General features: G+C 40.4%; 1 long non-coding RNA gene across 4 annotated transcripts in view; it reads right to left on the bottom strand.

Annotated features, from left to right (window-relative positions):
• LOC137557470 (uncharacterized) overlaps positions 1–13,580 on the bottom strand; it is a 135,028-nt gene that overhangs the window by 70,265 nt on the left and 51,183 nt on the right. For all 4 annotated transcript variants that reach the window (XR_011029575.1, XR_011029577.1, XR_011029574.1 and 1 more), the window contains one exon: positions 4,710–4,807. This is a non-coding gene — a long non-coding RNA (uncharacterized lncRNA). The remainder of the gene's footprint in view (positions 1–4,709; positions 4,808–13,580) is intronic.

Here is a 13,580-nt window from a genome sequence, read left to right as displayed (position 1 = left end):
ATATCAGCACTCAGGACTAAAGATCATCCCTAGCTGCTGCATGTAAGAGGTTTGTTTTCTCCCTTGGAAACAAGTTTTGATTAATGTAAGTGACAAATGAGGCATCCAACACTGGTGATGCTTTTATTGGTTAATTGCAAATCACCTCAGTTGTATACAGGAATTGAGGGTGCAGAAACCTGGTAGATGTAGGAGCGGTGGGTGCAGGGCGCTGGTTTGCTTGACAGCCATTTCGCTCATTAGACCTTCTTCTGAAGCAAGTGACACTTGTCAAATCATGATATCATTTATTGGCTACCTTAAAGTGTAACTGTCGGGCATTAAATCAAAAATCAATTCTTTATTTTTATCTGGTAAACAAGTAATAAGCATGCTAACCAGGCAATCCAAAAGTTAAAATCTCTATTACTTTTCTTGTTTATAAATGATCATTCCCCAGTTTACCTGACTCTCATTTGGTACGTTGCCGCAAAAAGGAAGTTGCAGTGCATGCTCGGTTGTCTTTTTATGCTTCTTTATTTCCCCTCAGACTAAACTAATGTACAGAAGCAAAAAAGGACAACCCAGCATGTCCTGCTACTTCCTTTGTGTGGCAACGTACCAAATAAGAGTCAGGTAAACTGGGGAATGATCATTTATCAGCAAGAAAAGTAATAGTGATTTTAACTTTTGGATTGCCTGTTTATCATTCTTATTACTTGTTTACCAGATAAAAATAAAGAATTGATTTTTGATCTTATGCCCGACAGTTACACTTTAAAAGAAAATGAGAACATTTTCAGCTCATAAGCTTCCAGCTAGTAAACCTTCGTCAGACTGTTCCTGTAGGCTGACAAGATTATATACATTTCAACATCAGAACTTTTTTTTATTAACCAGTTCACCCCCAAGGGTTTTTATCCTAACGGACCAGAGCAATTTTCAGTTGTCAGCGCTCCTCCCTTTTATTCCCTAATAACTTTATTACTACTTATCACAAGAAAATGATCTATACCTCGTTTTTTTCGCCACCAATTAGGCTTTCTGTGGATAGTACATTTTGCTAAGAATTATTTTATTCTAAATGCATTTTAATGAGAAAAACAGAAAAAAAAGAAAAAAAAATCATTATTTCTCAGTGTTCAGCCTTTATAGTTTTAAAATTAAACATTCTCCTGTGGATAAAACAAACACGTTTTATTTGCCCAGTGGTCCCGATAATTAAACCGTTTAGATTATGTCCCTACCACAATGTATGGCGACAGTATATTATTTTGAAATATAAGTGGTTATTTTTCTGTTTGTTCTGGCCATAATTACAAGCCCCTATGTAATAAATTAAAATTAATTTTCCCCCATAAAATATAGAATAAAAAAAGCTGAGTCCCTAAGGCAACTATTTTTTTTTTTTTTTTAAGCTGATTTTTTTTTTTTACAAGTGTTTTTTTTGGGGGGGAGGGTTGGAAGTGTAATTTTATTAATGATGTGTATATACTTGAAAATGTATGTATTTTGTAAGTGTAATATACTTTTTGGCCACAAGATGGCGCTGGTGAACACTCATAGGACGTGTTCACTTTTTTTTTTTTTTTTACACACTTTATTAAACTGTTACATTTCCTGTTTATGTGAATGGACGTAGCCGCTGTTCGCGGTCACGTCCATTCACTCCAGGCACTGCGATTGGGTAGAGGACTGTTCAGTCCTCTTCCCCAATCGCCCAGCACGGGATCCCGACGGTAATGGCGGCGGTAGCGGCGGACACACGGCGGTAGCAGCGGCGGGAATGCGCGACGTATTAAAACGTCATGTTGCTGTTAATAGCGGTAAGCATGACGTTTTAATACGTTAGGATGGCGGTAAATGGTTAAGTTAGCTAATAAATGGTATCATCCTGATTTAAAACCTCCTGCTTTTACTGTTGGCTACTATGTAACTTATATACTACATAACTGTGAATTGTACAGGTTTCGTAAGCGTGGATATCCACATAAGGTTTTGCACTAAAATGACTTTGAGAATTAGGGCAATCTGTAATGCTCTTGTGCTCGTCCCCCTGGTGGTGAGGGAGTTGGCCATACATTTATTATCATATGGTTTAAAAGCCAAGGGAGGGACCTTAGAAGTGCCCTTACTTATTGCTGGCATGTTCTGCAATTGACCCTAAGATTATACAAATAGTGAGTCCAAGACCCCTAGTCACATCATGAGCTAAGAATCTGCAAGTCCAACTGGTCCAGTCTGAGCTGTCAAGACTGATGGGGAGGACGTGGTTAAACAGCACTCCTCCACGAGCAGGTATGTTCAGATGTGGGACTTATAGGACATTTGGGTGTATGGGAAAACAAACTGATTAGTTCATGACTTAGGATGGGAGCAGGTGCTAAAAGCTTTATGAATTGTGACTCCAGTGAAGCTGTGTAGCTGCTTATTTGCCCATGCAATACGAAAAGCCCTTTTAAAGTGGAACTCTTTGAGGACCTGCGTCATATCCTGAGAGGTGAATCAAGGACAAATCCGTTTGTTGCCCAGATCTGGCTTCTCCAATAAAATATTGCTTCAAAATGTGGCTTTGGGGATGTACTGTGTGCAGCTGATGTACCACATGGACTTCTTATATCGATAAGAAGGAAGAGACATAGATCTGGCTCATTTGTAGAGACACTGTTATTGATGAATAAAATGGTCTAATCGTTCTCCCTGAGCATAGGCATCTGATGGTGTCTTTCCTTATACGTAGAGAGGAAGATTACTGCCCTGACAATGCAATCACCCACAATTGATGCCTTAAATGTGCTTTGGGTTGGGGTCATATCTTTTGTGCTGCCAACAGTCACATCTGAAAGCTTAGAAATGCCTAATCTGTTTCCATAGTGCTGTCTAGTTGTTGTAGGGAGTCTAACTACAACCTAGTAGGTAGTACTAACTACAACCAATCAATATTAATTACTGACTCATGACTTTAACGTGAAAATCTTAAACCTTTTTGCAATAACATACACTCAGACTGCTATAGATATATGAAATATTTAATTTGGTGAATGAAGTAAACTCACCTAGCTAATAGCACTAGTTGTTTTAGCAGCCAAGAACAGGGTGTATTTTATTCCTTTGTTTCCTGTATTTATTATACCTCATTGACATATTATGCAGTGTTTGCAAAGCGCACAGAACCATTCACATCTGTTTCTCTCCCTAAGATGACTACCAAAGTCCAGGGCCAGTTTGGTATTAAAATCCCAGGATCACAAATACCATGCAAATAGTGTCTGTGGTGGGAAATGATCTTGGGATTCTAAAACTGTATGGAAAGATTGCTAACCATTAATCTACCTTTTTTCTGGTCAGTAAACAGACGGCAATCTTATTTGCAATTCAAGGTAGGCCAGTTCATCAACAGCACTCAGATGCCATTATCGACAGCAACTGTCCTAGGGGAGTTTTTTTTTTTGGTTTAACCAACATTTTATACCCCTTGTCTTCACATACCACTGTCATCCCCCCCCCCCCCCCACACTGCATGTCAACCTCCCCCCCCCACAGGTCCCCTGTCATTAAAGGGGCACTATAGCGAAATTATAGATTTTCAGTTAAATAGGAGAGACACATTGCATATCATTGATCTCTGTGCAGGACGTCGGGTGATATCTGACGACAGGGCAGAGAGACAGCTCATTCAATTGTGGGGGAGGACAGTTGAAATAGCAGCTCTAGACGTTTTATTACCTCCCCTCTGCGGCTGTGGTAATATATAGTGGCATATTCTAGCTGTCAAAGCTCCCAGGCATGATAACAAAGTTTGTTTTGAAATCTACGAGGATCTGTGAGGCCCCCTCTACATCATTGCAGGCTCTGCTGTGGACAGCTCAGAGGCAGCACTTTACCACACATTTCATACATTCGTAGTCCTTCTGCAGGAGTAACAGACTTGAGCTGTCCACAGTATAGCCTGCGATGTTGGAGGGGGCCTCGCAGAACCTCGAAGCTGGCAGAACAAACGTTGTCAGCATGCACAGGAGCACTGACAGGTGGAATGTGCCACTATTTATTACCTCAGCCGCGGAGGGGAACTGATAAAACATCCAGGGCTGCTATTTCAACTGTCCTCCCCCACATATGAATGAGCTGTCTCTTTGCCCCGTCAGATAATACCTGTCTCTTTGCCCTGTAAGATAACACCCGACGTCCTGCACAGAGATCAATGATATGTAATGTGTCTCTCCTTATATCCTCATACAAGCCATTTATGTATTTTTACAATCAGACCTCTGACAGATATTAGTTATTTATGTAACTGAAAATCTATCATTTTGCTGTAGTACCCCTTTAAGAAAACCAATACCTTAAATCCAAAGGAACCTATGGAAAAGTAAGTACACCCCATACATTTTTTAATGTTTTCAACATATTTTAACATAGAGTAAGTAAAGTCCACACTCGTTCATAAAGCAAATTATTTCTTCATTGAAGGCAATTCAAAGCACAGCTAATACAGATGCCCCAAATGGCCAACACGTTTGCTCAGAAATGTCCCCCCCTGCCTAATTGATTACCTGGCAGGTGAAGATAGGATTTGCTTAGGGGTCTATATGTCTGTGCATTCAACACTTTGGTTAGCCATGACTAAGGATCTCTCAATGTGAAACACATGGGCCCTTTGGGGCATCAGTGTTGCCTGTGCTTTAAATTGCCTTCAATAAAGACATTTTTAGGATGAATGCTGCCTTTACCTACACATTGTTTCTACGAATCATCTCCTCGGTCTGCACGGCTGTCGAGCTCATCTGGCTGTCGCTCCACAGGGAGGTTCAAGCAGCTCTCCTCTTTCCTATATTTCAACATAGAGACATTTGTTGTTCATTTGAATAATACTGTATGAATCATTGCAAGTAACACAACGGGGCAAAATCCCTACATAGTCTGATGTTGTTACATTGTATATAGTGGTTATTAGAGATGGTTTAATGTGCCATAATTCAAATGTTATCAAAATAATAAAATCAACCATTAAATTTGATTTAGATTTAAATTCTAACTTTCAGAAGTCCTTGTCCACACACTTTGCTGCCAGACTTTGCTTCCTCATGATTGATTTCAGTTCCCTTTGTTCTTGGTTCCATTTATATGATATTTATACCCTGCTTATGGCAGTTGCCTGCACAAATCAGTTATAAGTATCTAATCTGAATGAATCTCTTTCGGCTGTTTATTTTGTACATTAATGCATCCATTATCACAGCACATTAATTGCTATATTATTATCTTCTTACGAAATGCCCCATATGAGCTGTAAAACGCATCGGGCCAAGTGTATCTTACTGCGTCTGGAATGCATTTTGAAGTTTTTACAGAATCTGTTGCAATTACTTTTAAACGAAGTGGACCCATGCACTGCCCCCTTCCTAAAGTGAATAAATAACAAATGGTTTTATATGTGTTTAAAAGGACTACAAGGTGAGAGGGATATGGAGGCTGCCATATTTATTTTCTTTTCAACGATACCAGTTACCTGGCAGTCCTTCTGATCTTTCTGGTCAGTAGGGTCTGAATCACACACCTGAAACAAGCATGCAGCGAATCAGGTTTTTGTCAGAGCCCCTGATCTGCATGCTTGTTCAGGTTCTATTGCTAAAAGTATTACAGGCAATATGCATTGTTGAAGAGAACAAAATAAATATGTCAGCCTCCATGTGTCTCTCATCTCGGGTTGTTTTTAAAGCGGAATGAAACCCAGCATTTCTTATTTGGTATAATAGATTATTTACAGCATATTATATACTACCACTATTTTTTTTAATAGAACAGCATTCAAAGGGTTAAACACAGGATTTAGAAGCTCCCTGCCGGGAAAGCTGGACTCATCTGAACTGGAGATAATGTTATCTTGTGTTTACTTGACACTGCAGACTCTCCTGAACACAGTCAATCAGAAAGCATTTCTGCTTACATTAGAAGATAAATAAAGCAGTTATGAATAAAATGCAAAGTCAGCTCTCAGAGCAAAAAAAGTGTACTTTGGAAACTTGTAATTTCTAAATGAATAATAATACTTATGCACAAAAGCAAATATGATAACGGTATGGAATATAAAAAGTTGGAAAACATGTTTTTATTGAATATTATGTCAGGGTTTTATATCGCTTTAAGAAATACATCACCAGTTTTGACATGCTGACATTGCATGGAATTTCAAGTGGTGCAGGTAAACAATCAATATCAGAAAGATATCAATCATTTACCACATCTAAAGCAAATCTGATAGTGTATGGTAGGCTGAAGTAGCATACCTAAACTCACAAACAATAGCAAAAAAAAAACCCTTTCAGATTGCAGGAAGCTGTCAAAGGAGAAGTTCTAGCTTACTGTCTTGTATCTTGTACAGGCACACATAAACAAATACATATTAAAATAAGAGAAACTCCAAAAATGCAAAGTGCTCTGTAACCAATAAAAAAACAAGGTTCATTTTCCTTAAAGCATGAAAAAAGAAATCATTCAGCAGTAAAAATCAGATATCTCTGACTGCTCTCAACCAGCAATGCTGGTTGCAGCTTAGGCCTCATTCACACTAAATATTTTTTCTGGGCAGTAAATTGCAGTTTTTTTTCCCCAAGGAAAGGATATCACAGATCATAAGTACCTACTCCCTACCCAGGTCAACCTGTTGAGATCCCCTTTGGGTCCTCTACATAGTCCCTTTAAGTCTTAAAGTGATACCTGACAATTAATTTCAGTTTATAGACTCTGTAAGCAATAATAAAAGTACATCTAAACCAGGCAATGTTTCACAAACCCCCAGATCACCTAGCAACGCATCCGCACTACCATTTTTCTAAAAGCTCCGCCCTAGTTTAACTAATACATGCCAACTTAAGTAGGAATGCCATTTATTGTATATGATCCAGTATTTTTGAGTTCTGAAGGCTCTCCTTCCTTGAGATGCAGCAGTTTTAGAATTAGAAAAGGAATAAACAAAAAATAACAAAATCATAATCTTATTTGTAATCTTTGCTTTGGCTTCAGCTGCCAGGAATTCACGCAATGGAAGTCAGTCTCAGAAGACCAGTTGTTCTCTCTAGCCTATAATCCGACTTGATATTCTGAATGCATAGCTTTCCCTTATGCCACCGGGCTGTGGGAATCTGTTTCCTTTTTCTAAGTAGAGCAATATATGGACATTATGAGCTTACATCAAGCAGAGATTGTGAGGCAAACTGCTGAGATCGCTCGAAGATATTTTTCTTTATGAAGAATTTTATTTCAGGCTTGTTTAATTTCCTGTGTTTGATAAGCTCAGTAACAGATCTTCTACTTTGTTTTTCTTTTGGGACTTGACATATTTGTCATTGTACTTTGCTCTGTCACTGGCATAAGGTTTACAGCGACTTGGCACAAGGTTGACAGCAGAGTATTATACTGCACAAACTAAAAAATATATATTTTTAGATTGCTCTGAATGACCTTAGAGGCATTTTTTCTATAGTTAGAGGTAAACAGATATTAGATGTATCTGTTTTTTAAAAGCAAAACAGGGGAAACCAATCAGGGCATTGATTTAATCTAGCTATACTAAAGCTGCCCATATATTGTTTACATCAAAATCTACCCGATATTATTAACTTGCCCACCAGCTTGCACCACTCAATATTAGATCAGATCCCAGCAGAGTTTTTACTGTCCAATGCGGCACACAGATATACAGTTGTGGCCAGTTATGTACTACTCCTGCCCACATACGCCTTCCCATTAGGGATGCTCATTCCGCTTTCGGGGAAATGCAATTTCCGCATCAGAATTCGGAAATCGGTAATACAAGTGCGGTAGGCGGATTTTTGCTGAAATTTTGCTGACTTTAAATTGATTTTCTCAAAAACTACTAGGTCTTTTTGAAAGATTTGTTTCCTCTTGTTCCCACTCTTCTACTTAACATACCCTGAAAATTTGGTGTTTCTAGCACCTACGGGGGCTTTGCTATTAGTCAGCAGCTATTGACTGTAATGTAAAATGCGGAAAATCCGTATTACCGATATGCGGTATGCTGCTGACTTTAGAGGTTAATAGCAAAGCCTCCATGGGTGCTAGAAACAAAAAAAACCAAAAAACAAATTTTCAGGGAATGTTAAGCAGACAAGTGGGAACAAGAGGAAAAAAATGTTTCAAAAAGACCTTGTAGTTTTTGAGAAAATTGATGTTAAAGTCAGCGGAAATTTCTGTGAAAATCCGCATTGGAAAGCAGAAATCGGTAATGGAATCGGTAGCGTTAATTGGCAATGGCGGAAAGCGTTTTTTCCGGCGAAGCGGAAATTGGCAATTCCGACCATCCTTACTGCCCATCTCAATCATAAAAAGAACAGCCTTTCCCAATCAATGTTCAGTTGATCAAACAAATTAAAATAACTAAAGAAGACCTTAGTTTTTAAAATATTTTGGCTCGATTAAAAAACAACAACATATTTTTATCAAGCCCAAAGGCACACAATTTGAAAATACTTACTAGCATTTGGGGTACCTTACCATACAGAAAATACAGTGGCTTGCAAAAGTATTTGGCCCCCTTTGAAGTTTTCCACATTTTGTCACATTACTGCCACAAACATGAATCAATTTTATTGGAATTCAATGTGAAAGACCAATACAAAGTGGTGTACACATGAGAAGTGGAACAAAAATCATACATGACTCTAAACATTTTTTTTACAAATCAATAACTGCAAAGTGGTGTGTGCGTAATTATTGAGCCCCCTTTGGTCTGAGTGCAGTCAGTTGCCCATAGACATTGCCTCATGAGTGCTAATGACTAAATAGAGTGCACCTGTGTGTAATCTAGTGTCAGTACAAATACAGCTGCTCTGTGACGGCCTCAGAGGTTGTCTAAGAGAATATTGGGAGCAACAACACCATGAAGGCCAAAGAACACACCAGACAGGTAAGGGATAAAGTTATTGAGAAATTTAAAGCAGGCTTAAGCTACAAAAAGATTTCCAAATCCCTTGAACATCCCAATGAGCGATCATTCAGAAATGGAAGGAGTATGGCACAACTGTAAACCTACTAAGACAAGGCCGTGTACCTAAACTCACAGGCCGAACAAGGAGAGCGCTGATCAGAAATGCAGTCAAGAGGTCCATGGTGACTTTGGACGAGCTGCAGAGATCTACAGCTCAGGTGGGGGAATCTGTCCATAGGACAACTATTAGTCGTGCACTGCACAAAGTTGGCTCTTATGGAAGAGTGACAAGAAGAAAGTCATTGTTAACAGTAAAGCATAAGAAGACCCATTTGTAGTTTGCCACAAGCCATGTGGGGAACACAGAAAACATGTGGAAGAAGGTGCTCTGGTCGGATGAGACCAAAATGGAACTTTTTGGCCAAAATGCAAAAGGCTAAGTGTGACAGAAAACTAACACTGCACATCACTCAGAACACACCATCCCCACTGTCAAATATGGTGGTGGTAGCATCATGTTCTGGGGTTGCTTCTCTTCAGCAGGGACAGGGAAGCTGGTCAGAGTTGATGGGAAGACGGATGAAGCCAAATACAGGGCAATCTTGGAAGAAAACCTCTTGGAGACTGCAAAAGACTTGAGACTGGGGCGGAGGTTCACCTTCCAGCAGGATAATGATCCTAAAGATAAAGCCAGGGCAACAATGGAGTGGTTTAAAACAAAACATATCCATGTGTTAGAATAGTCCAGTCAAAGTCCAGATCTAAATCCAATCGAGAATCTGTGGCAAGATCTGAAAACTGCTGTTCACAAACGCTGTCCATCTAATCTGACTGAGCTGGAGCTGTTTTGCAAAGAAGAATGGGCAAGGATTTCAGTCTCTAGATGTGCAAATCTGGTAGAGACATACCCTAAAAGACTGGCAGCTGTAATTGCAGCAAAAGGTGGTTCTACAAAGTATTGACTCAGGGGGCTGAATAATTACGCACTCCCCACTTTGCAGTTATTGATTTGTAAAAAATGTTTGGAATAATGTATGATTTTTGTTCCACTTCGCACATGTACACCACTTTGTATTGGTCTTTCACGTGGCATTCCAATAAAATTGATTCATGTTTGTGACAGTAATATGACAAAATGTGGGGCCGAATACTTTTGCAAACCACTTTATATGTGTGATAAGATGATATAGCTTAGTAGAAAATGAAAATATTTCTGCTCAGGTAATAAAAATGAGCTTTATCATAACAAACTTCACCCAGTCCTGATATTTGGCAACGCTCTGAATTACCTCTGTGACTCTCTCCCAGTAATCCCCAGGTACTCTATTCTCTGATCACTCTCTTATCACAATGTTGCAGTGGACACAGTTCAAGCATGTAACTGTTTCCTTGCAGACAGATGATGTAAGTGTTCCCCAACCCTGTCCTCAAGTCCCTCCAACAGTGTATGTTTTGTGGACATCCACAGAGGAAGTTTATCAGCTCTGCTGAGACACTAATTAACCCACCTGTGCATGTTGGTGGTTTTCTGCAAAACATGTACTGTTGGTGGGCCTTGAGGACAGGGTTGGGGAACTCAGATATTGTAGAAGACCTGGTGGAATCAGTCCCAATGTCTGCGTGAACCAACTTTTCATTAACTTGTGATAAAGGGCACTGACTATAGAAGACGTTAATGGGTGTGCTCAGACGGGCGGCTGTGTAGTCTTGCTGCTGCTGCCTGACACACCCATTGAGTCCCTGAGTACACATTTGCCTGTATTGCCTTCCTTGATAAAGAGGTAGGCCTCGTTCACATCTGCTGCGCTGAAAAACGTGTTAAAGCGCATGGTAAAAACCGCATGCGCTTGTGCGCGCTTTAGTCCGCGTTTCTGTGCGTTGCGCTGCGCTTCTTTAAAGCACGTTTTGCTTACTGTAGCAGCAGCAGTTGTCAATAAAACTTTGTTTTTGTATGTAAATGTATTTTTTTCTCCAATTAGGGGTAAAAAACGCATGCGCTTCTATGCGCTTGTACGCGCTTCTATGCGCTAAAAAAGCGGACCCATTCACTTGCATTGCTGTGCGCTTTCCAGCTCAACGCACAGAAATGCCTGCAACACTACGTTTCTGTAACGCTGCTCAGCGCAGCGCATAGATGTGAACCAGCTACATTTAGTTACATGGAAAAATCAATACCTTGCTGAACGCACAGGGCAGTGCACTGTGGAAAGCGCACAGAAACGGCCCTGATGTGAACGAGGCCTTACTCTGGTACCTGGAAACATTGAATTTCTTAGCAGCAATTAAAATGTTCATCTAGTTCATCGGTTTATCCAGTGACTAACACCTGAGCACCCAAGCACTATATAGGACGCTTAACATAAAGTGTGCATCACTCCAACCCCACTACTACCATTATTGGCAACCTTTTCTTTTTAAGAATCCAACTGAAAAAACCCTTCCATTTTACTTCGCCTTTTTACATTTAATGTTAAGCACATGCTGTATTCTTCTACTTTGGCTGGTCGGCAGGGCCCGCAGAAATGGCAGGTAGATAAAGACTGTTGTAATTAGATGTTATTGCACAGCTGAGATCAAACAAAAGCATTCAGCATCAGGGAGGGGTACACTACGCTTCAAACTGTTAAGAAAAGTCACACATGCTAAACTTCAAACCCTAATGCTGAGCATACACGGGTCGATCCGGCGGCCGATTAGCCGTCGGATCGACTCCCGCCGCGTCCCCGCTCATCCGCGCGGACCAATTCCCGTTCATCCCCGCTGGCACTTCCTTATCAGCCGCTCAATTCCCTGCCATTGTCCGCCAGCGGGGATTGGGCGGGGATCGAGCAGCATCATCGAACCTGCTGAATATTATCAGCTGGCCGCATCAGCTGCTCGATACACGGTACAGAAACGTACCGTGTATCCCCAGCATTACACTAGCTAAGGGGTGGGGGGTTAACTTCTCAAACATGGCAGCTCCTACAGCTATTTGAAACCACGAGAAACTTCAGGACTGCTGATGATTGTCATAAAGATATTCTGGGTGAAACTGATATTTGTTTGGTATTTGCTGCTGAAATTCCTGTAAGCAATGCATGCATTTCCTCCTCTATTATCTGTGTCTCTTGCTGATAAGGAAGTGATTGAACTGATAGATTAACTACTTGCTAGACCTCATTCTGTAATGACTCAGGACATTACTGACATTGTTTTTTCATCTGTTCTTTGTCATTTAATTATACTCCCTGAGCTTTTCCTGGCATTCTAGTTTGTGGTTGGCATCTCCTTTTTCTAACTCCCATAATATAACAAAGGCTGATATCCTTCTTCCCTGAATATTTTCTGATTCCATATCCCAAAACAGATTGATGTAGTAACTCTATCTTGTCTCATGGATCCTTAAAATATTCTGCTTAGCTCTTTAACCCTTTCTTGCTGGCTTCTGGCCTTGGCTTTCCTCCATGTTTGGGCTAAGTCAATGAGCACTGAAGCTCTTCAGACATACCTCTGTATCCTGAGGATGCCTAGGAAAAGTGCAATCTACTCTTACTATAATCAGAAACTATAATAGATGAAGTAGACATCAAGAGACATAAGGCCTGATGCACAACACAGTTGTAAAGTTGCCTGAGCAGGGAGTGCACAGCAATTTTACCATTACTAATTCTAGGGTGAACTGCATCACACAAGTATTACCGGGTTAATGTGCACATTTCTATGGTAACCTGGGGAAATGCGTGTTTCCACAGCAATGCACACGTTACCCCGGTAACACCCGGTGCTAAATGTGCAGTGCACCCCAAGTGTTAATGACAATAAAATTGTTGTGCAATGTTACCACTGTGTTATGCATCAGACCCCAAACATCTTAGATCTAAAGGCAAAAGTTATTTTGTGCTAGAAAGCTGAACCTCTCTCAAACTTCCCTGCGGTTTAGGCTTCTGGTTTTACATTTTCAAAGGTCTCATCGATTGTCAAAGCCTTTGCACACTATAGGAACAAACTTTATGGCTGCCATCCTGGAGAATGTCTTTGTCTTGTTGCACATAGAGCAGAACAGACAGCACTGCTCAGTCTGCCTGATCTTGCAAATGCATGCCTTTGAGGGTAGTTAATAATGTAAATAGGCCAAGTCTAGGCAGAAGAAGTGGTGCTGTCTACTCGGTTCCTGAATGCCTTATGACCAGGCCCGGATTTCTGCAAAGGCCACGGCCTAGGGCGATAAAATCAGATAAGATCAGAAGGGCGGCATGACTTGGAGAGAGAAGAAGTCATATGTCAAAGTAAATCATCTCCTCTGTTCCCGCAGCGCAGCCAGCCAGCGCCCTGCTCTGCACTAATAGAGGAATTCCAGAGTTCCCCAATCCCTGCACCTCTCACTTCCTGATGTGTTATAACAATCAGGATCAATCATAACTGTCACCTGATGATCCAATTATTTATATGGATCGACATACAGTACAAGTGGATGTGAGAAATACCAGGGATTTACATTACAAAGAAGATAAAACTAAGTTCCGCTGAGTTCTAATGCAGGCATTCACAAACATTTCTGCTAGTTTCTTCGCCTTCTCTTTTAGAGCTGTGACACTGTCTGACCCCAGCAGTTGTAAATTACACTTTCTTATCTAGGCCTAATTTATTGATTTTTTTTCTTCCTAGCCAGTGA

Source organism: Hyperolius riggenbachi, chromosome 1 (genome assembly GCF_040937935.1).
Source record: "Hyperolius riggenbachi isolate aHypRig1 chromosome 1, aHypRig1.pri, whole genome shotgun sequence".
Taxonomy (NCBI): Eukaryota; Metazoa; Chordata; class Amphibia; order Anura; family Hyperoliidae; genus Hyperolius; species Hyperolius riggenbachi.
This window is presented reverse-complemented; position numbering and strand designations above follow the sequence as displayed.